The sequence below is a fragment of the Electrophorus electricus genome, chromosome 9, assembly GCF_013358815.1.
Source record: "Electrophorus electricus isolate fEleEle1 chromosome 9, fEleEle1.pri, whole genome shotgun sequence".
Lineage (NCBI taxonomy): Eukaryota > Metazoa > Chordata > Actinopteri > Gymnotiformes > Gymnotidae > Electrophorus > Electrophorus electricus.
In genome coordinates, this window is record NC_049543.1 from 7202853 (window position 1) to 7224655 (window position 21803).

Consider the following 21803-nt stretch of genomic DNA (forward strand, 5'->3'; position numbering starts at 1 on the left):
AATGAACATCCCTAAGTGAATCTACCGCTAGAAAATACGACGAAATAAAAAGAAATATACACACAACGCGGCCAACGCGAATGCAAAAGAGATGCAAATATACCTTTTACATATGCATCATTATTAAAAATAATACACATGCTGAAACCAACTGCACCGATGCCGTATGAATGGCCGAGCGGCGTCTCATTATGCACGGGCGATTTCTCTGCGAAGAATCTCCGCATCTTCACTGCGTGGTCCCGGATTCGAAGGTACATGGTAGAGATGCTAAAAGCCTCGCCACACACAAAAAAATAAACAAACAAAATACATATATTCTCTCCAAACAGAAACGAACCACCTCGGAGCCGACGATGGAAATTACTCCAACCGCTGAAAGAAAGGCTATGTAAGGGGATTTGCATATTTGATGCACTAATTTCCTTGATGTATTTAAATATGGCTGCACGTAGCAGATATGCTTGTCTACGTCACTGGACGTGACCTCGTTGTTAAATCTAAACGTGAATCCGTTTTAGTCAAACGAGCACGCCTGCAATAATGGAGAATTAGAGCGAGAAATACAATTGCAGGGTGTAACGTCATATCAACTTTATTTATTTATTTATTTACTTACTTTTTCGCATTTGAACTTGAACTTGACATTCAGCAAGCACACATGTATGTATATAAGTATTAAAAGGTTAATAGTAATAATAATAATAATAATAAAAATAATAATGTATTTTTTTGTTTGTTTTGTTATTATTATTATTATTATTATTATTATTATTATTATTATTATTATTATTGCTATATATATAACATGGCTGGTTTATTGATAAAAAAAAGTTTTTTGTAAGGCCTCGTGTGTTTGTGTGTGTGTGTGTGTGAGAGTGAGTATGTATGTGTGTGTGTGTGTGTGTGTGTGTGTGTGTGTGTGTGTGTGTGTATGTGTGTGTTGTGAGTGTGTGAGAGAGAGAGATAGATTGAGAGAGAGAGACAGAGAGAGAGAGAGAAAGAGAATATACCTAAGGACATGTTTATGGTTTATGGTTCTATGAACGTAGGAGCTCTTTCTTGGTTTATTACGACGCAAGTTAGATTTTTCACTTGTATTCTTAAAAAAGGGAAGCTATCTTTTTAGCAAGTTTTCCCTGTACTAATAATGTCCTCTCTGTATTAAAGACAGCAAATGCGTTCCGTCAGTCAAATCGTGTTGGAGAGAAAAGCTCGGAGCAAATTCATTACTGCAGTCAATCCGTAACCTGGTCTGGGAACTGGAGGCTAGTCCACGCCAATAGACGAACAATGGCTCCTCAGTTCAAGTCCAACAAAAGACCTGGCGAACTTGTTTGAATTTCAGAGCACGTCCTTTCTCTCACAGAGAGAGGTTCTGCCCCCTCCCCGAACACCCCCTCAAAAAAAAAAAAAAAAAAAAAAAAATCATGCCAACCGTCTCCGCTCAACAGTGCACTTTTCCATTTGGTGCTGTAGACAAATAGGTTATGGGAAACTTCTCAACCCCTCCTCTCTCTCCCCAGCTGACTCTCGCCCACTCTCTCGCGCTTATACAGTCTCTTACTCTCTCGTGTGCGTGGACTATGCCTCTGCAAGTACCAGAGCAACCGAAGCACGCGTAATGAACTGAGTATTAGCGGCAATTTTAAACGAAGTACTCGCTATGGACGCCGGCAGGTTAGTGAGACAACCTTTTGCACAGCGGGAATTGATACCGATCGCCTTGACCGCGAGGTTATTTGAAAGACATTTGGAGAGAGTGAGTACGTCTGAAGACATTTCTCTTAATTTCCGATATTTGTCGGTTTTCACCTCCGTTTGAACCATTAGATTTCTCTAACTTCTAGCTTTCTTGTGAACTTCATCTAGTGCACTTTTGCGGCGGTTGCGTAAATAGAGAACAACTTTCCAGTGTTATTGAAATGTTGCCGTCCAAATGTGATATTGGTGTCTGTTCTCCAGGTGCAGTGTTGCAATTGAACATCTGATCATTAACGAAAGTGCAGATGATGAAAAATTACTGAATAACTTTACACATCTTTTCCAGTGATTCGTTGTTCATGATGAGGCCTACCATTCTGATTCTAACAATTACTGACCAACTGTTTATCAGATTATTAATCCGGAGATCAGTATGCATGTGGGCCTAATTCAGCCATTGCGTTCATGCAGTAATTTACTCTAAATTATTGTTATTCAGTGTTATGATATTGAAATAATTGTGATACTGTCCTGCTGCATTCGCGTTTAACACAGTCAGCGTGTTGGACTCCTTCTAAGATGGGTCAGACATTTTGATGTGTCTTTGCTACTCAGCTATTTATGGTACTGGTTTGCACAACGAATTCGGGCTTTAAGATCGAGGCTTTATGTTCTCACGGCTCTTATTTGGCACTGTCACACTGGTCTCATGTGTGGTTTTGGTCGATGTGATAACTGGCCATTTCGTTGGAGATGTATAAGCCACACATTTGCAAGATGCGTTATTACCGCGATGTCTTGTGAGTGATTTGCTCCATTCGGACAAAACCGAGGTAGTGCAGACAAGTTTATCGTTTGCGGCATTTGAACTTGTGGGCTATCAGTGGCTTCTCATTGATGTAGGCTTCTGTCAACACCGAACGTGACTACGCCGCGGGGCCTGCGTTTGCTCTGGACAAGTGTGACGAGGCCGCCGTTTTTTTATATCGCTCTCATAAGCCAATTCAGTCACAGATCCATCATAACTAATTAAATCTATTTTGGCTTTTCCCTCCAGAAAAATTGAGTAGTGGGTGACCAAAATTAGGGCTCTGAAATTATATCTCGCAGGACCGATGTGGAGTGGGAAATTGATGGCAGTTATGTAGCCTACTTCAGGTCTGGCGTTGGCTATCTGGCTCCTGCTCTATTATTTGGATAAATGCTTCAGGGGATATGTTTTATTTGAGGATAATGGAACAAATAGCTTAAAATAAAATGACTGTCTTTCTATAGTTGCAGGATATCGGTGAGGCCTCAGTCATAGGTTCTATGCAGCAATGCCTGATAGATGTTCAGGTATTTTAGGTGATGCTGTGATATGAAAATAAATTGAGGACACATGTTACAGACAAGTGATGAAGGAAATTTTTATTGTTTTCCCACGTTTACCACGCTGCCCCCTCTCGAGCGCCCCCAACACACGCGCGCGCACACACACACGCACACGCACTCACACACACACACACACACACACACACACACACACACACACACACACATACATTTTATAACTAACACGCACGCAGACACATATATACAGAGGCAGTGAATAATGTATTACAGCGACATTACTTGCAGACTACAAAGCATGTTTTTTTTCTGTCATGTTGAATTAAGGTCAGTTCATATAAACTTCAGTTGAAAAATGAAACATGGTTTCGCGCGGACTATTCTTATTGTTAGAATCCATATATTATATCTTGCCACAAACGGAAAATAACACGTTGTGATGGTGCTACATCCTGCCTTACAATAACAGAAAAGCACCATTGCGTATCAACTCACAGTGCACGACGCATCCGTATCCGTATACAACCAGGCCAGGCTCTATACACCGAGTCTTCTTCCTCGAGTCAAAAATATCGGACACTTTGTCTAGCTGCCGAAACAAAAAAACAAAAAAACAAAAACATCGGAACATCTCCATTTGATGCATATATAGGGTATATACCAATATTCTAAAAATCTTCATCTTCAAGAAGAGCGCCATTGTTCTCAGACAATATCTCCCCCTCTGTGCTGGCCGTTGTCGCATCCCTTCCACACCGCTGGCAAAATATGCCTAAAGAATAGGTGCGCGTGGCAATGGCGCGGGAAGATTGCAGCCTCATCGTGCACGAGGGATGCAAACAGCCCTCCTCATTTAAAATGACATCATCATTACCTTGGCACTCCCGCGGTCCGAGACCTTTGACCTTCTGTGGTTGGTCCAGATTTTGGCAGTGGATGCCCGTCCCCTCCCCTTATCCCCCCCTACTCTCTGAGATGGCCCTTTTCCTTCTCTCAGACCGTTCGTGGAAGGAAGACAGCGGAGCGGAATTCTTTCCCTCTCGTCGCGTATGGCAGCGATCACCGATCTAGGGTATTACCGCTTTCCACCGTGCCCCGCTTGATTTGCGCCGACAACCTGCCACCCCTCGTCCAAAAAAAAAAAAGCGAGATCTCTCCATTGAGTGGCGAAACAAACGCGATGTTATTCTTATGTACACTTCTCCTCTGGAATCGGATTTCTCCTTTGTAACCTCACCGCTGGTTCCGTGGGATATCTGTCGCTGCCTCCACAGTCTAATAGAACCAAAGGAGCCTTTTGTGAGATTGAGGGTCAATTTGCAATGCAAATGAGGGCCTGTGTAAGGATGACTGCACCTTACTCGTCGTTGGCCCTCTGCTCTGACATTATTTTATGTAATGAAAGTGTCTAAGGGATTATGGCATAGCCTATAATTTGTGCTTCTTGACCTTTGAAGATACCGATATTTAGCTGCACTTTGCAGGCATGATGCATTTGATCAACGAGGACAACACCGGATGACTTCACAATTAAGGAGTTCGGTGGCTGTTTTATGCTGATTTTACAACTTCGTTATTTGGATTTGCACAACTCAAGACGAGCTATCTGGATTACTGTCATGGAATTGGAAGCGAGTTGTTATCTTTGGTTATCTAGCTGTATGAGTGTGTTGGTCGTCATAAAGCTAGATAACCGAAAGTAAAAACTGCCTCCAGACACATCGAGCCGATTGGATGCTTCATAATTTAATGACATTAAGGAATCCACTCCTATATATTTCGTGTGATTTGTGAAATATTATTGGTAATTGAGGGTAATGTGGGGTTCGATAGATTAACATCTATCTATCTCTCTCTCTCTCTCTCGTTTACACACAGCGCGCGGTTTGTTTATTTATTTGTTTGATTGTTTGTGTGTTGTCTCATGAAATTAGTTAATAAGTTAATTCAGTGATAAAAGTTTCTTCTTTGAAAACAGTGATCGATCCTACATCAAGTGGCAAAGCTACTGCAGACTGACATTTTACAGAACCCACGTGCACGCCTTGCCACTTTTTGTTTCAGCTTGGCTGCCTTTGGCCAGGAAACGGCGCCGGCATCCCAAACAGAAATAATTAGGACATATGCAGAGCTGACAAAAATGAAAAGGGGTGGGCGCGTGGGAGAGCGAGGGGGTCGCTCCTCCTTAATTGATTCCGTTAAACGGAGCGCAGGAGATGTGAACGACTGGATGCTCCCATTCCCACGCTCGAGGGCAGGCGGCAGTTCCACAGCCCAATCCGAATATGACAGATAGAGCCGGCGGGGCTGTGGGCTTTGGAGGGGAGGGTGGGACGACATAGGTCATGAAAAGACGTCAAGTGCACCCGACTCATCTGCATCACTTTAGAAAGTGGCGACGGTCCCAGCCTCGGCACACTGGTTCCGGGGCCCAAAGTAGTAACGGTTTTAAATGCGCAATGAGTCGCCATGCATGGTGTAAATCGGTTATAAACCTGACAGTGGAGGACTAATGTAACCATATTTGAATAAGTTTCTTTTTTCTTCTGTAAAATTATTTTGTTGTTCATTTTGAGTAAAGCTCAATTGCAGACTGTTGAATAAAGGACTACCGTAGACCACAGGCTTATTGAAAAGATGACATCACCACTATTGTGTTCTCATTTGTATTTGAACTTGAGAACTGTGAGATTTTCTTTTATTTGTCCTGGAGCCCTTTTATATTGTTTATATTTCCACAATACTGTGCCGCTTAAAAATAATCTCCTGCAGTGAGGAGATTCATTCAGAAAGCCTTATTCAGAGATTACAGAGATTATGTTGTGTTTAACCAGCCTTCGTAAAATAAACAGTTATTTTTTTAACCAAAATTCAGGTTTCGTGAAGTTAAATTCGGCGTGTTAAAAACATAATTACTAGAAATTACAAAGTTATGAAGTGATAACCTGTTCATAAAAAACAGCCTTGTATTTGACATGGCCTAAGGCATATTACTGAATATCTTGTACACTCCACAAATTATTATTATGATTATTATTATTATTATTATGATTATTATTATTATTATTATTATTATTATTATTGGGATTTTCCACAGCCTTTGCTGTTCTGCCGATAGCTTACACTAAACTGTAAACTGTAGCCTTCATCTAACGGGAGAAAAAAAATCATCGGCTTTGTAACACACGAAACAAACCAGACTGTCTCCTTTTCAGGCACCAGTCTGTGGAGCGATAGCCTCCAATATCGGGCGATTATCCAGTGCCTCGGAGAAAAATTGAGAATGCGAAACAGGGCAGCAATGAATATAACTGGGATTCACTGCCTTTTGGAATTTCCAGTAACGGACTTATTGGTTTTAACACCTCGCTTGTCATTTCGTGTTAAGAAAACGAATCAAGTTATGTTGACTTGATTTACTTGTTATCTTAATCTTTAAAAGTGAAATACTGTCGAAGTAGCTGTTAATATGTCTAGTTTCTTTTTACTGCAGTGAAATCTAATGTGTTTAAGATTGTTTCAGAACAGCACACTCTCAGAACCTGGGCTAAATTTCGTGTAGCCTCCTGGTTCTGTTTCACGTGAAACATTTGTAGCCCTACCAGTCATTCACATTCGATGTTATCAAATCTTTTGATGTCGCAAAAATATTTTTTCGTTTTGTTTTGTTTATTTATTCATTCATTCATTTAAGACTATGCACTTCATTTTACCTAGTCTAATCAAGGTATGTAGGCATAAGGGTTATAAAGTCACTCAATCTATTCAAAATGTCACTGCCGCAATTTAATGCAGGAATGTACCACAGAAAAGTTGTGAGTGGCCTGGAATCTCTGAAAATCATATTTGAAGTAGTCTTTCATTATTGCGGTGCCACACGCCTTGAGTTGATGGAAATGGGTCACGTTTCTCAAGGATATCAGCATTCCACAAAGATAGTGTATGGCCTGTGTATAATAGTTACTAGTGTGACTGACATGCTCCTCAGAAAAAAAATGTAGGCTGGAATTTCAGTTAAAGTTTATGAGGATCTGTCCATGCAACACAGCTGTCATATAACATTGGGAGGTTCATTTAATTTCAGTTTGTCCAGATTTTTAAAGGGGAAAAACGAGAAAAAGATTATCGGCTTTGCATTCTCTGTGCCTGGTGTAGATTTTATATATATATATATATATATATATATATATATATATATATATATATATATATATATATATATATATATATATATATATATATATATATATATATATGTGTGTGTGTGTGTGTGTGTGTGTGTGTATATATATATATATATATATATATATATATATATATATATATATATATATATATATATATATATATATGCTAGTGTTCTGCATGAGGCTTGCATAGCTGACATTAGGCTGTAACTGCACGAGTATGAATATTGAACACAGTAGGCTTCTCTGTATGAAAGGTTTGCTTGATTGTGTGTGTGTGTGTGTGTGTGTGCGTGCGTGTGTGTTATGTGTGTGCACGCACACACCCTTGCATATGTTTGTGTGTGTCTTAGGCACATTTACAGTGCATGGAAAAAATCCTGCATTTTGATTGGCTGAGTAGAATAACCATGGCGACCGAGGCAGCTTATCAGTATTCATTGGGTGAGCAATCTTCATATTTTGGACTACCCCACTCCCCTCAGCTGCAAGGCCTCCTGTCTGGCTGCTGTGCTGGCTTTGATACTGCAGGGTCTCCAACAGCCTGTAATCAGCAATTAGTCCTTCACTACGTGTCAGCGTTTGTTTAAAAATCAGTTTGAGATAGACCTTCTGCATGCCAGCATAAGGAAAAAAAAGAATACCACTGTGATACTACATGTTAAATGTTTTCTTTCTCATAGATGCTTGTATAGGCTTAGATATATTGTTAGGTTTATAGCATTTTAATTGACTGTGTAGAGGACAAATTACAGAAATGCTGTACATTTGTGAATTTGTAAGTGTTGAAATGTAATATGGTTATCAGAGACTTGAAAGGTTTCTGTCCTCACAGCACTACACCTTGACCATAATATTCTGGTGTGTGACCCAATTTAGTGTCTTTTCTCTGCTTTTAACAGCATGTAGGTGAAGGAACCTGGCTCAAACCATCAAGCCCAATATTCAGAGAGGCATGACCATTAATATCACATATATAACATGGGCTCAAAAAGACATCTAGCTACTATCATGGGAAATATATTTAAGTGTCTTTGAAAAGTAGAGTAGGGAAAGATGAAGAAGCCTGTTAGAATTAGATAGGCATGATCATTACTATCATATATTACCTGGTTCTGGGCTGCTGTGTAGTTGCTATCATGTTAAATGTATTAAGGTGTCTTTGAAAATCATCAGAAAAGAAGCATGCCTAGAGAGTCGTGCGTGTTGTATGTGTAGTAAGTCTATTTCTTCATGAGCCTATATATTTTCCTGTGTGGGGAGCCTGAAATTGACTAGGTGATGGTTCAGTGCTGTAAGTTTATCAGTGGTGAGGTTGTCTGGAGTGGAAGTGTTAAACAAGCGGAAGACTGTGAGAAGCTGAGCAGAGCCCTGCCTCTTTTTGCTTGGCTCCTTGTCACATGTACATTGCTTTTCCCATTGGTTGGTGTCGCTGTGGCAACAGGAGGTGACCTCACAGTGCGCTTGCTGGGAGTATGCGAAAGCGAATGTGTGTGTGTGCGCGCATGCAGGCAGGCGTGTACGCGTGTGTCTATATGAGTGTGCATGTATCTCAGTTAGTCCCTGATTCTGTATGAATGAATCTGTGCAAAATGAGAATGTGTGCGTATCTGTGTGTGTGTACTCACATAACAGCCATGTGTGTCACTTTCCCTCACAACGTGTGCTGCACAATGTCTCAGTTCTCCATCTCTCTTTGGTGAAATCTTGATTCATCACACTAGGAAGCAGCCAGGCACTTTACATCTGACGTGATGCTCTCTCATGTCTCAAGAATATAGTGGAAGAATACTCTGGCCATCTCAGTACCACAGAAACAGCATAAAATAACAGTTACGTGTGGACACTAGCGCGATCTCATGTTTGAACCACAAATTGTCAGTAAGGGTTATTGAATACCGGCTGAATACTGAGATGACAGTATTCATATCATATTTATTCTGTAAGAAACACAGGGGCAGGGACAGCATTCATGCCACAGCCACCTGGTTATGCGCTCACTTGAATGATTAACCATCCTGTTTTCTTTGCCATCTGATAGCCGAGCATTCATCATTGTTCTGCTCACCGTTAGCATTAATTAGACTTCCTGGAAGTAACAGTGAAACGATACCAGGAGGAAATAAATGTGCCTCGTGGTAAGAGCTTTAAAATCCGTTCTTATGCAACATGGTGGTGGGCAACACTTAGATGGATGGTTTTTAGTTCATTTTAACTGCTCAACTGCTCCAGATTGGAGAGCAGCCTCCCCATCACACCAGCTTGGCTTCCTTGTCCTAATTCGTACTACGTGTGTGCCGTTGGATGATCATGTGAATTGCAGAAGGTTTGCTCTGAAGCACAAACCCCGCAGAAAGTGCAGAATCAAGGCTGAGAGCATCTGTTAGTGCTGGTTGTATAGTGTTCGACTGGCACCGGCTGGCTGACTGTCTATTTGAATTCTTCTGCGGTCTGCTGAATTTAGCTTATGCAAATGCCCTCCTGCTATAAATAAATTACTAAAACTGCATTGAAATACCCCTCAAACCTGTCAGACGAAAGAGTCTAAATAATACATTTCATGCCGATGAATTATTTAGCTGTATTAATTACAAATAACTGGTAGCGAGGCATAGGGTTGTTCTTAAAAAGGTTAATACAGTCTGTTCCATCTGAAGGACCTGCAGTTATCATTATTAAAAATGATTTTTTTCCCCCTCCTGAATGTATTATTTGTAAGAAATGTCCACTAGCACAAATTATCTTATGTAGGTCATGTAAATAAAATACTGCTATTTCACAGTTTTCATCACTTTAAGCACCACTTCCACCAAAGCCCTAATTACGTGTGCTAAATTTAGAGGGAACAGAAATAACAAGCAGGGCTCTGAACCTGGGAGCTGTCACCGTGGAGTGAACGAATCGGCCTTGTGCTGTTTTGTGAACGGGTGCTGTTGGTTCTGAATGCATGGGGGCTGCAATTAAATGATTTAAGGGTTGCACCTGTCACGGGTGCCGGCAGTGCGGTGCCTTGTACAGCACCCACCACCCATCACTGCGCTCGTGCCAGAACCATTGGCTTTTATGCAAATTTGATGAGCGCCCACCTCATGCATATGTGCTGCCGCCCCAGAGCCACCCGCTTAATGTCCTTATTAGGCACAGGGGGCGGGGGGGGATTAAAAATTGATGGTCAGAGGGATTGGTAGGCCGAGGGTGCCCCTCGCTCTGCCCGCAGTCACAGGATGAGGAGGAGGAGGAGACTTGGGCCAGGGCCAGCCGCCGTGCATAACCGCTTCTTTCAAGGTGCCACCATCTTAAAGGGCTTAGCGGCGGCGAGCACGCAGCAGAGGGGCGGACCTAAAATGTCCGCTGGCACAGGCTCGCGCACCGTCCCCGCCAACCATGCCGGCCACCAATTACAAAATTAGCTGGCATGGATAGCATGCCCCGCACAGGCCCATCACCTCATTAGTATGCATAAACGTGCCGGTGTCCGCCTCCCCAAACACCCCCCCACCCCCGCTCCCCTCCCTGCCCGCATTACCATCAGCTGCATATGCTAATGGCTCGTGGCTACGGCGTCTTATCCCCTGCGCAACACGTGCCACGAGTCGGCGCAGGGAGGAACCCAACGCACTTTATCGTACTCTGCATTCACCTATAGCGCCGCATGGACTCCGGGAATTCCAAATGAATATTTATCCGCCCTGTGCTGAGCTGTGGCCTGTGGCTAGGACCTGGGTAAGCCATTACATCTATATTTAAATCCGTGGACTTAAATCGGGCTCATGCTTAAGACGAAGTCACGCCCACGTTGCTAATGGGTGGCAGTTTCGGGCCTGATAACGCTAGGTGTGCCTATCAGACATGGACTGCCTCGGAAGAGGCCCCGAACTGCCTCTGATTGCTGGCCTGTGAGGAAACCAGGCCTGTACATCTGCAGCCGAACTGTAGCCCTCATCACGGCTCTTCCATGCAGGCCCCTGCCCCACTGCCGTGCCTGGACATCCAGGACCTGAGGAGGTCCCCCCTCTTTCTCCTGGGGCCTGATCTGCTCCAGGCACCTAATTGTTTCAGAGGTAGCTACCTGGAAGGTGGGGTTGGGGGCAGGTGGGAGGGGGGGTTTTAGCATCTTTTGCATCCTGCTTGTTTCTTGGCTACAAATGAGCCCTGGTGCCCGACTCTGTGCGCCTCCATGCCTGTCCTCGCACGCCGAGTCACGAGCATGCATTTGAGTGTGCATGAATATGCGGCTGCACAAAAAAAAGGGGGGGGGGTGCTTGGGGGGAGGGGTTGCTGTGCACTGAGAGCATCCCTAAGTGGAGTTAGGTGGCGAAAGGGGAAACGGGATTAACAAAGAACAGGACAGGCGCGCATCTCCTGCACAGGGCGATGTGAAGCCCAAGGCCGAGGGCCATTGTGGCTGGCAGCAGGAAATTGCCAGGGGCTGGAGGGAGGCGGCAGAGTATAGGTGAGTCGTCGGGCGTTCATTTTCCACTTCCAGCCCATGAAATACGTGACGAGCCACTTTTATCGCCTGCACCGGCACCTACAGTCATTGCCGTAATGGAGCTCTTCCGGTGGGGAGGCCTCTAGATCTGGAGCTGGAGAATGTTTTGGAGGAAACGAAGTGCTCCGTGGAGGAGTGGCTCTGTGCTGCTGGGCCGCGGCATAAGGGGCCTTTTGACGTAGTTGGGCCTTTTGATTTGTGTTGGTTTCTGCAGACAGTGATCAGTAATGATGCTAATCGCAGCAGTGTTGGCTGATGTGTGTCTCTTCATATGTACAGCAAGTGACATTTGCAGGTCTCGTGTTTTTTTTTCCCTGGTGCAAGAGCATAAGGGTGTGTATATTTCTGTGAAAATTCTGTGTGTTTGTAACACCTGCGCGTGCTGATGTATTTGCACGTTTATTTTCAAATGCACTTGTTTATGTGTGTTTGTACATGTGTCCGTGTGTCTGGGAGTGTGTGTGAGTGAGGCTGCAATTGCGCGGTGGGGGGGGAATGTGTGTGCATGTAAATACCCCCCTGACTACATCTTGTGGTCTCACCCCCAGGAACTCGGAATAGTGTTAATTAGTGTGAAAGCGTGCTACTGAGGTGTTTTCAAAAACTCCACTGCCCGTCACACCCTCCCACACACGCTCTTGCTTGCTTGCAGACACACACACACACACACACACCTACGCACCTGATGTGTGGAACCCCCCCTTAGACTGCTGAGATGAGAGGAGTGTAATTAAATTCCTGCATGTGTTAGGCCAGGCCTGTCAGTGGCTAATGAAAGCAGATGAGGGAGTCTCCTGTCTGTGGCACGCCACAGAAATAAGACAGCAGGCCATGGAGGGTGACCAGAGGGCGACTGACCCGACACATAATCACACACCGCACCGCCGCAATTATTTTCATGCCATCTGAATAGGATTCGTGTGAACAGAACTGTGAAATGCAATGCTGTGCACAATGTTTGTTCAATTGTCCAAATGACACTGTGGAGATTTCCTCCGGACATATTTGTATCTACATGACGCTGCGTTTGGGCGCATGTCTGAAATTGTTTCTAAGCATTTTACCCTTTATCTGGCTATAGTCCATGCACTGCCCGGCTTTGCGTGCTCTTGGGGACACGTGTGTCCGCGTGTGTGTTTGTGTGTGCGTGTGTGCATGCATGTATGCAGAGCTCTTGTTTTTCTTCCCGCAGACGGGATGCAGACTGTCAGTAGGGGGAATCATACCTGGTTCCATGCTAGACCGCTCGTCCCTCACGCAGCCCAGTAGCCGCTGATTGTCAGGACTGGGGTGCTGGCAGGGAGATGCAATAACTCCAGACACCCGGGCTGCGCCACTGCGGAGGGGGAGGGGTGGACTCACAGGCTGCCAGCACCACAAGCTGGGGGGTGGGGGGAGAAAGCAAAAAAAAAAAAAAAACCCGCGCTCGCTTTTGCCCGAAAACAGATCCTGCAGGTTAGACAAACGTATGGACCTGCTGTGCAGCTTGGGTACTGAGGCCTTCCTCATCAGTTTGGAAGGAACTGTCATGGCTTTTTTCAGACACTGGGGCTCAGCATCATCCAATTATAAGCAGGGACAGGAAATATGTCATGAGAGAGGAAGTGCATCATAGCTGTTGTGACTAATGCGGGGCCCATTTCTGTGAATATAAGTCCAGGTGTGGTGTAAACAGCCATCCCTGGTCTTTTTAGGCTGTGTCTGACGTCACTGAGTAAAATTTCAATTTATTCAGAAGTTCATTGGTCAACAATTATTCTACTGACAGTACCTGTAGATAAGAGAGAGAGAAAAAAAATGAACAAACGCCTTCATCTCTATTGTCATATACCTTGGCAAAATATAAACATTGCAGCGCTGTTTTTGTATGTGTGAAACATTTTCAATAAAGCTATATTATTATTATGATCACTTTGACCCTGTGACCTTTTATTTTTAATATATTATTTGGTGTAAAGCATATAAAAGATATATTGTAATAGAACAGTATATACAAATGCTTTTTATTAACGCTTACTATATTCACTTACACACTTGTGTTTTAAAAGCTTATTAAGATGCTACTAATGAGTAATTAAGGTGAAATAAACACACGCAGGCTGTTGAACAAGCCGCTACATCAGTGTTCACTTTGCTCATGAAAAAACAAAGGAAATGTCAGCACTTGGCTTTGTGTCAACCCAGAACCCAGACGAGTTCAGCTAGAAACAAAAGCTGACATCTGTCAGGAGAAAGCCTCCATCACACGGACACAGCCCACACTGGTTTTGTGCCAATTTAAAACCTGATTAAAACCTGCTGTGATGGTTCCCAGATGACCGAAAAAAGAGGAGATAACTGCAGCTTTGTAGAGATGTTTATGAAGGGTGGTCATTACCACGCTCAGACTTGTAGATCGCTGCAAATTGTCAAGTGTCTGCATATCTAAACCACCTCATTTTAATAGTTTTAAAGCAATGCAGTTGATTTATGTCTCTGGCTCAGTCTCGTGGTCGCACAGTAGTTTTAATTATCTGGAATGAAGGAAATAGTGTTGGTAAGTATTTTATTGAATGACCGTGGAAGACACTGAATTTTTGGGTTAGCGTTACATTCTCAGATGAACAGAAGCCTGTGGTCATTGGGCTCCGTGTCTCAGACCAGATGATTCCCTCAACATGACGTGTACTATGTGAAAACCTGTACTTAAGTCAGCCTGAACAGTTCAACCATGGATGACACCCACTGAGTTTTAACACTGTTCCTTTTCTGTAAAATTGCAATAGGTTTTTAAGTTAACTTTAAACATCTAGTGAAAGGAATACAATGGAAAATGTGCTTGAGAGGACAGTGCTGCATGGATGTTGGGGTGTGTGCATACGTGTGCGTGCATGCATGTGTGTAAGTGCGCATGTGTGCATGTGTGTTTGGCTTTTGGCTGATGACTCCAGAGAATGCACTGCTGTAGAGCTCTGGGGAGCCACTGGCCAGGGAGATGTTCGGAGGTGACAGTCACGTGACCATAGCTGACATTCCTTCATACATATATAGCACATCTGAAATTGAAATAGTTCTTTCGTTTTCTGAACTAGGAGCTGCACACATTCAGAATGCATGGCACCCCACATGGAGGGCTCCACGCACCACCATTTTGCTTCATCAGTTATGAAAACCTATAAGGGTCACCCAAAACCAGAAATGTTATGCTGCAGGCTTTGAAATGCAAAATATTTATGGATTCTATTTTCCATTATATTGCAGGAGCTGGGAAACTGACAGTAACTTACCACAGGAGGAGAAAACGGCAAAACGGGGTTGGCTACTTTATCCCCCAATAAAACCTGCGTAAGGTGAGTTCAGAAAAAAAGTTAGGAAAAAACAGAAGAAAAAGCAAATCAGGTTGAACACTCGCTGGTGGGCTGGCAACATTTGCTAGTATTGTTGTGACCGTTATCTTCGTCTCCCATCTTCCAAAGTGTGTGCGTGTATATGCTACGTGCTTACATCCAAGTTAACAGACTGTGGTAAAATGTTAACGCTGCCGTCAACGGTAACAAACATTCAGTTTACACAGCAACAAACATATAAGGCTATGCCACTCCATTAGTCTGAAAGCGCTGTAATCCCCCACACTCACGCCCTACACAGGAATGAGACGGAGACGCCCCTTATCTGCAACAATGTAGGCTACATTCACGGAAGAAGCGACACGCAAATCCGCCGCCGGTGGAGGAAACGCACGCGGCCGGCCGAGGTCTGACGCGTGTTAGCCACAGCAGGAGACGTCAGCGTTAGATTGGCCCACGGTGCTCATTTGGGATCGAAACTGCACATTTGTGTGCGACGCATCACACCCACTACTCTCGACCCCACGATTAATGTTATCAATATAGAGACAAGCATAAAGAGCCGGCAACTTTTGGCTTTGCTACAGAACGCTGTGTGCAATGTGTTTGTTTTATTGCTGGCCTTATTGGGGGAATGCGTGTGATGTAATGCACAATGTAATGTATGTATGTAATGCTGTTTGGAAGGAACTGAAGGAAGCTGGAGACCGGATTGGGTGGGTTGGGGGGGGGGGGGGGTAACCTAACATATAGCGATATGGGATGTAAGGCATTAATGTTACTGTTACTGTTGTTAATTGCCATTACTGCCTGTTGGAATAAAACACAAATAAGGAGAGACTGTAAAGTTGTTATTTGTAGTCTCTATCAAAAACATATCCCTTATGCTAGCAGGGACTGGTTACTGTGAATTTAGATAAGCCTGGACAGCCCTCCTGCCTTGATTCTGGAAACTAGGTTATTTTTAGAGGCCAGCTCTAATTCAGACTCAAATCTTGGGTGGGGGTGAGTCGGGGGGGGGGGGGGGGGGGGGGTGTCGATTTAGAAATTAAAATAGCAAAATGGTGCGTTAAAAAGAATATATTCTTAGCAGTACTATAATGGATTGTGTATTTGTCCATGGCAGTGTAAGTTTTGATATCGTCCCAATCCAGTTCATTTGGAAATGAGTTTTATAGTTCAGATCATGTACTCCTTTAATTACGATGGGCTACAGGGTGCAGGAGACGCTCCCATGGGAACAATAGATGCCAGAATGGCCTGCATCTGTCCGCGCTGCAGCCAACAGAGAGCTGCAGATGGGCTCCAGTGTACGTGCCACACATCTACCATTTATTCAAGGAATATCTAACAGAGGCAATTCTAGAATAGAAGTCTCCTAACATCTGAGCGATGCTGCACTGAGGTGTCATAATACTAATTTTTTTGTGGGCTCAGTATAATGGTTTGTAAAATGTGCACATACTGGGTGTGTTTAGAAATGATCCAGAATTCATCTGTAATGTAAATTCTTTGTATTTGACTAATAATTCCACATTTCATGCCTGCCCTCCTGCTACCCTTCACTGCTCCATGACTCGCACACATAGCATAACCTCCCTTGGTGTTTCTGGAACATTCTGTCAGAAAAAAAAAAAGAAAAAGAAAAAAGTTTCATACTAATCAGCTTTTGATCCTCATTCATGTTTCAATTATAGATCTAGGTGAGATATATATTTAAATATGATCGAAGAAGCATCGTGTTCATTAAATATCCAAGTAGCGTTCTGCAGGGGGAGCATCGCCCAGCAGCACAAGTTTAACCTGCATCATCATTTTACGTGGAGAACAAAGGCTGTGCGCATAGCAAAATGCATGCAAATGTATGCAAATCGCCAGCAGCAAAGGGAAAGAGTGAAGGAGGCAGTCTAGGGAAGATGGCAAGGAAGACAGAGGAGCACAGCATAGGGGGTTCGGTGTTTACCTTTGCAAAGCAGCCATTTCCTTGCTATGCGTCTTAAAAAAAAATACTTCAAAATATGCTAGAAATGAAGTTTAATAGCTGTAAGAGGCCAAATTAATTTCACCTGCTTGGTAAAGGCTCTCCCACCCCTTCTTATGTGAACCGCTGGTATGCTAATGTCCCCATGGCTGAGCAAAATGGTCTTGCCTAAGACAGTGCGAAACCACTGTGGCTGGAAATCGCACTTCATGTTGCTTCCATTTTCTCTTTCTTCCACCAAATTTCAAATAAATGGCCTGTACATATTTCTGATATGACCATACAGGCTTCTTCTGATACGTGGCTTTTTAGAGCAATGGGTAATGGTTGCGAAATGAGGCAAACCGTGCGGAGATGGCCCTGAAAACTGTACAGGATGATATGATATGTTTAATTCAGATGGGAATTTTATAAACCAAAAATTAGGTTGTTATGAAAACAGGAGGAAATAAACAACTATTGACCTCAGTGGTCCCTGACTGTTTATTAAGTAATATAATCATTAGTAATTGTACATTGATCTCTTAGATGTTAGTGATATCCAAGACTGTTTGCTGTTCACGATGCAACTGCAGTGCATTACGTATTTGCGTGTGACAGTATAAGTGGGTGATCGTGTGTGTGTGTGTGTGTGTGTATGTGTGTGTGCGTGTGATTGTATGTGTGTGTGTCGTGAGGTGGGTGTTTGAGACTTGCAAAGATCATTGATTTGTGTGCGGCAGCACATGAAAGCCTGTTAAAATAATGTTCTACCTCAGACAGGAGGCACAGTGCTACATTTGAGATGTGTTTGTGGCATGCATGCGCACGCATACATACACACACACACACACACACACACACACACACACACACACACACACACACATAAGCACACTCATACTTGTCTGGGCCTCTCTTCAGACACAATATAGCAAAAGAGGGGGGATGGGGGTGTGAAAGCATACTCAGACACGTACAATAACGCCTAATGATGTTAACATTCCTGCATGTCTAATAGAGTGGGATCCAGCCAGGGAGATGCTCCAGACAGACCACTGTATTTGAGTGCGTCTGTGTGCACGTGTGTGTTGGTTGATGTGGCATGTAAGATAATACATTAATGCATGCTCCTTAAACATGGCAGTGTTTGAATTTAGTCATTCAAACCATCACCACGTCCCCAAACCATCACCGCGTCCTACATCCCCTCTCGTCACAAACACATACCTCGGCCTCACTGCACAAAAACCAGGAGGCGCAGGAGGCCAGCCTGTGGGTAGCGCTGCTCTAAAGTCCCAACCTCTCCGATGCGACCGGCCACGTGTAGGCATTTCACGGGCGCATGGCGGCACTGTGCACGCGCGCACATGCCCCGAGCACGGGCACGTGTGTGCAAGGACGGAGACGGCCCTCTCTGTCATGAGCGAGCACGGGTGGAATAAATCACACCTGCCAGACGGCAGTGCCCCCTCCCTGGCTCGCGTTCACCCACGCGCCCCCGCCGTGGTTCTAATTGGGAGCTTAGACCGAGGTGAGACCGTACGCTTCCCCACTCCTATCATTTTGTTAACCTCACATCAAGCGGAACCCCCTCTCCCACCCCCACCTGGCCCACCAATGGGAATAGCTGAACTGGATATGAGAATAGAAGGGTAGTGTTCGTCAAGGGAAAGAGAGCGAGAAGGAGAGAGAGAGAGAGAGAGAGAGAGAGAGAGAGAGAGTGAGAAGGAGGAATCGTCTCCGGAGAAAGGCGGGTGAGGGTGGAGGAGCTTATTTTCCGAGGCTGCCCTGTGTCGCCGTCTGCATTGCAGATCCGCCAGAGCCTCTGCTATCTCTGCCCCGCCTGCTCCGTGCATGCTGCCTGGTCTCTCCTCCCTGTACCCCCAACCAGCACCACCTCTCTCTCTCTGCTCGCCATAAAATGTCAAGTTAATTTCCTGGGTGGCGTGAGCTACACCATGCCATGCGGCGTGTGTGCGTGTATGTGTGTGTGTGTGTGTGTGTGTGTGTGTGTGTGTGTGTGTGTGTGTGTGTGTGTGTGTGTGAGAGAGAGAGAGATTTGCGTGCACGCACATGTACATGTGTGTGTACATGTGCGGTAGAGAGTGGGGGAAGGGAAGGGCTAAGGCAAAGAGGAAGCAGGAGGAACATGGCAGTGTGTACTCATAGATGTCAGTGACTGTGGGTATATGCTTTGTGTGTGCTGGTGTGTGTGCGTGTGTTTGTGTGTGTGTGTGTATGTGTGTGTGTGTGTGTGGAGGGGTGAGTCTATGTTTGTATGGCCAAAGTAAAGGTGTGCAAAGGGTTTTCTAAATATGTGTGTGTGATTGTGTGTGTGCATGCATCTGTGTGTGTGCGCGCATGTGTGTATGTGTATGCATATGTGTGTGTGTGTGTGTGTGTTTGTGTGTGTGTGTTGGCCATCTCTGCCACACAGGGCTGGCTGGAGCTCCAGACCTTTTTTGCATGCAGCACAATGTAAGGGATTATAGGGTGCTGGCTTTCCGAGAGGACTCTGAGCTGAAACGCATTACAGGGTTCACAGACCTCCTCCTGCAAAGTTAGGCCAAGATAAGAGCAGCCTTACTGCCTCTGGGTGTATGTGTTAGGTATATGTTAATATATATATTTATACATTATGGAAATGCTACTTTCTTGTAGGTATAGGTGCTGACATTCTTCTTGATTTGACTCATAAGTTCTTTTGTTCTGCATAAATAGTATTTATCTATTAATGCGTTTTTTATTTCATGATGTTACCATGTACATATTTGGGGCTTATGTCACTTAAGTCATACATGTAGTATATCAACTATTAGGATTTGACATGGTTGTATGAATGAATAAATGAGTTCTCCACTTAGAAACCAGAGGTTTATCTGTACAGCTGTAGCGGACAGCATCAGGGAAGGAAGGCTACTTTCTTTAAATGCAGTTTCTTCGAACAAGGTGTGCCTTTTATAGTACAGACTCAGTTAAGTCTAGCGATAGTTCACATTTTTCCGTGTGTGTGTGTGTGTGTGTGTGTGTGCATACATGTAAGTGAATTTGAAGATGTGTTGGAAAGGGATAGGGGGCATCAAATTTGAAGTATATTTTTTTATTCCAATAACTCATTAATTGATCCTCTTTGACACTGACTTACAGACCAAAAATGGAATTTTGATTTCCATACTGAATGGCCTTGAGGTGCTATTTCAAAGAAAAATAAATTTAGTTTGCACAGCTCATTATACATCAAAAGGTTTCTGAAAAGTGTTTTTTTAAATCTGTGAGATGTCTCTGCTTATTCTTTTCAGTGTTGGTATTGTGTGTACACATAATTCCATATGCCCATCACTGATGTGTGTGTGTGTGTGTTTGTGTGTGTGTGTGTGTGTGTGTGTGTGTGAGGGAGAGGGGAAATTCAGAAGCATGCGAATATGCAGTAAAGGTGTGTGGTGGAGGAGGAGGTATGCACAAACATATTCCAGTGGTCCCATAAAATGGTATAAAGTGGAGAAAGGGGATAATGTATTTGTCACTCTTGCTTATGCTGATCTATGTTTCTGCCCTACAAATGTCACATCCCATAAGCCCAAAAAATTACACCGGCTCCACCTAATTAAGCATATTCATGAAGCCGCTTTGCATACTGCTGCTGGCCGATTGGTCGTTGTGGTGGGGGGCAAGTGGGGGGGGGTACGATGCAGATCTTTGACAGCGTATGGGAGTGGGAATTCACGCATGTAAATCCGCACTGCCAAAGACTTGCTGGGATTTCTTCCTTCTTTTCTTCCTCTCTTAATGCAATGTGGAAATGTATTTGAAAAGTCTTCTGCTCCCCTGGAATTGCTTATGAATCTTATCTGCATGCCATGCAGGTTAATCTCTTCACGATGAGCTTGGCCAATGTGTGGGAATCTTTTAGAATGTTTAGTTCCTCTGAGCCAAGCCGAAATTATTATTATTATTATTATTATTATTATTATTATTATTATTATTTACATTTTAGCTATTTTCCATGGCCAACAGAGGCTTTATTTCCCTCACACTCTCATATTCTCATATATATATATATATATATATATATATATATATATATACACACACACACACACACACACACACACACACACACACACACACACACACACACACACGAAGCCTGGCAGGTGTGCAAATGAGACAGGGAAGGCGGGCTCTCGCATAGGCAATGAGGATGCAGATATGGGGGCAGGGGTTTCCGGCGGCTACAAATGCAGAGAGGGTGTAAGGTGGGGTTGGGAGAGAGTAAGGGAAGCCAGCCCGGAAGAGTGGGGGGGGTGGAGGCAGGAGACCGGCTCTTGGCTGTGAGAGCGCTCCTCCGCCTTGCAGCCTGGGCGCCCTGAATGGTGGCCTTTGTGCTGGGTGTGTGGAGCAGGCTCAATCAGGAGTCCTCCAATTAATTAACGTCCGGGGGGCCTCCGGACCCCAGTCACTGCTTGGGTAAACAGCGATTGTACCCAGCCTGCGGTTCCACAACAAGGGGGCAACAATGGTGCCATTGTCCTGCCAGCCCTCGTTACGGGGAGCGCAGAGGTGGGGGTGTGTTGGGGTGGGGGTTCGGGGTGTGTGTGCAGCATGGGTGTATGAGGGAGAGAAGACCCACGGAGGTAGGGACACTCTCCCATGATCCCATTACCCAAGCCCTACTCAAGCTTCTCCAGCACCCAGCATGCCAACTGCTGAGAGAGAGAGAGAGAGAGAGAGAGAGAGAGAGAGAGAGAGAGAGAGAAAGACTGTCATAACATCTTCACATCAAATCCCACATCCCTTCT

General features: G+C 44.2%; 2 long non-coding RNA genes across 2 annotated transcripts in view; one reads left to right on the top strand and one right to left on the bottom strand.

Moving 5' to 3' along the window:
* The first annotated feature begins 1474 nt into the window (after window positions 1–1474).
* Window positions 1475–21803, top strand: part of LOC113572888 — a 34592-nt gene continuing 14263 nt past the window's right edge. Inside the window, exons 1-2 of the long non-coding RNA XR_003410162.2 lie at window positions 1475–1762; window positions 14956–15044. This is a non-coding gene — a long non-coding RNA (uncharacterized LOC113572888). The remainder of the gene's footprint in view (window positions 1763–14955; window positions 15045–21803) is intronic.
* LOC118241961 lies at window positions 3100–5847 on the bottom strand. Its single transcript, XR_004776454.1, has 2 exons — window positions 3911–5847; window positions 3100–3625 (listed from the first exon to the last, which is right to left on the bottom strand). It is a non-coding gene; the product is annotated as an uncharacterized LOC118241961 (long non-coding RNA).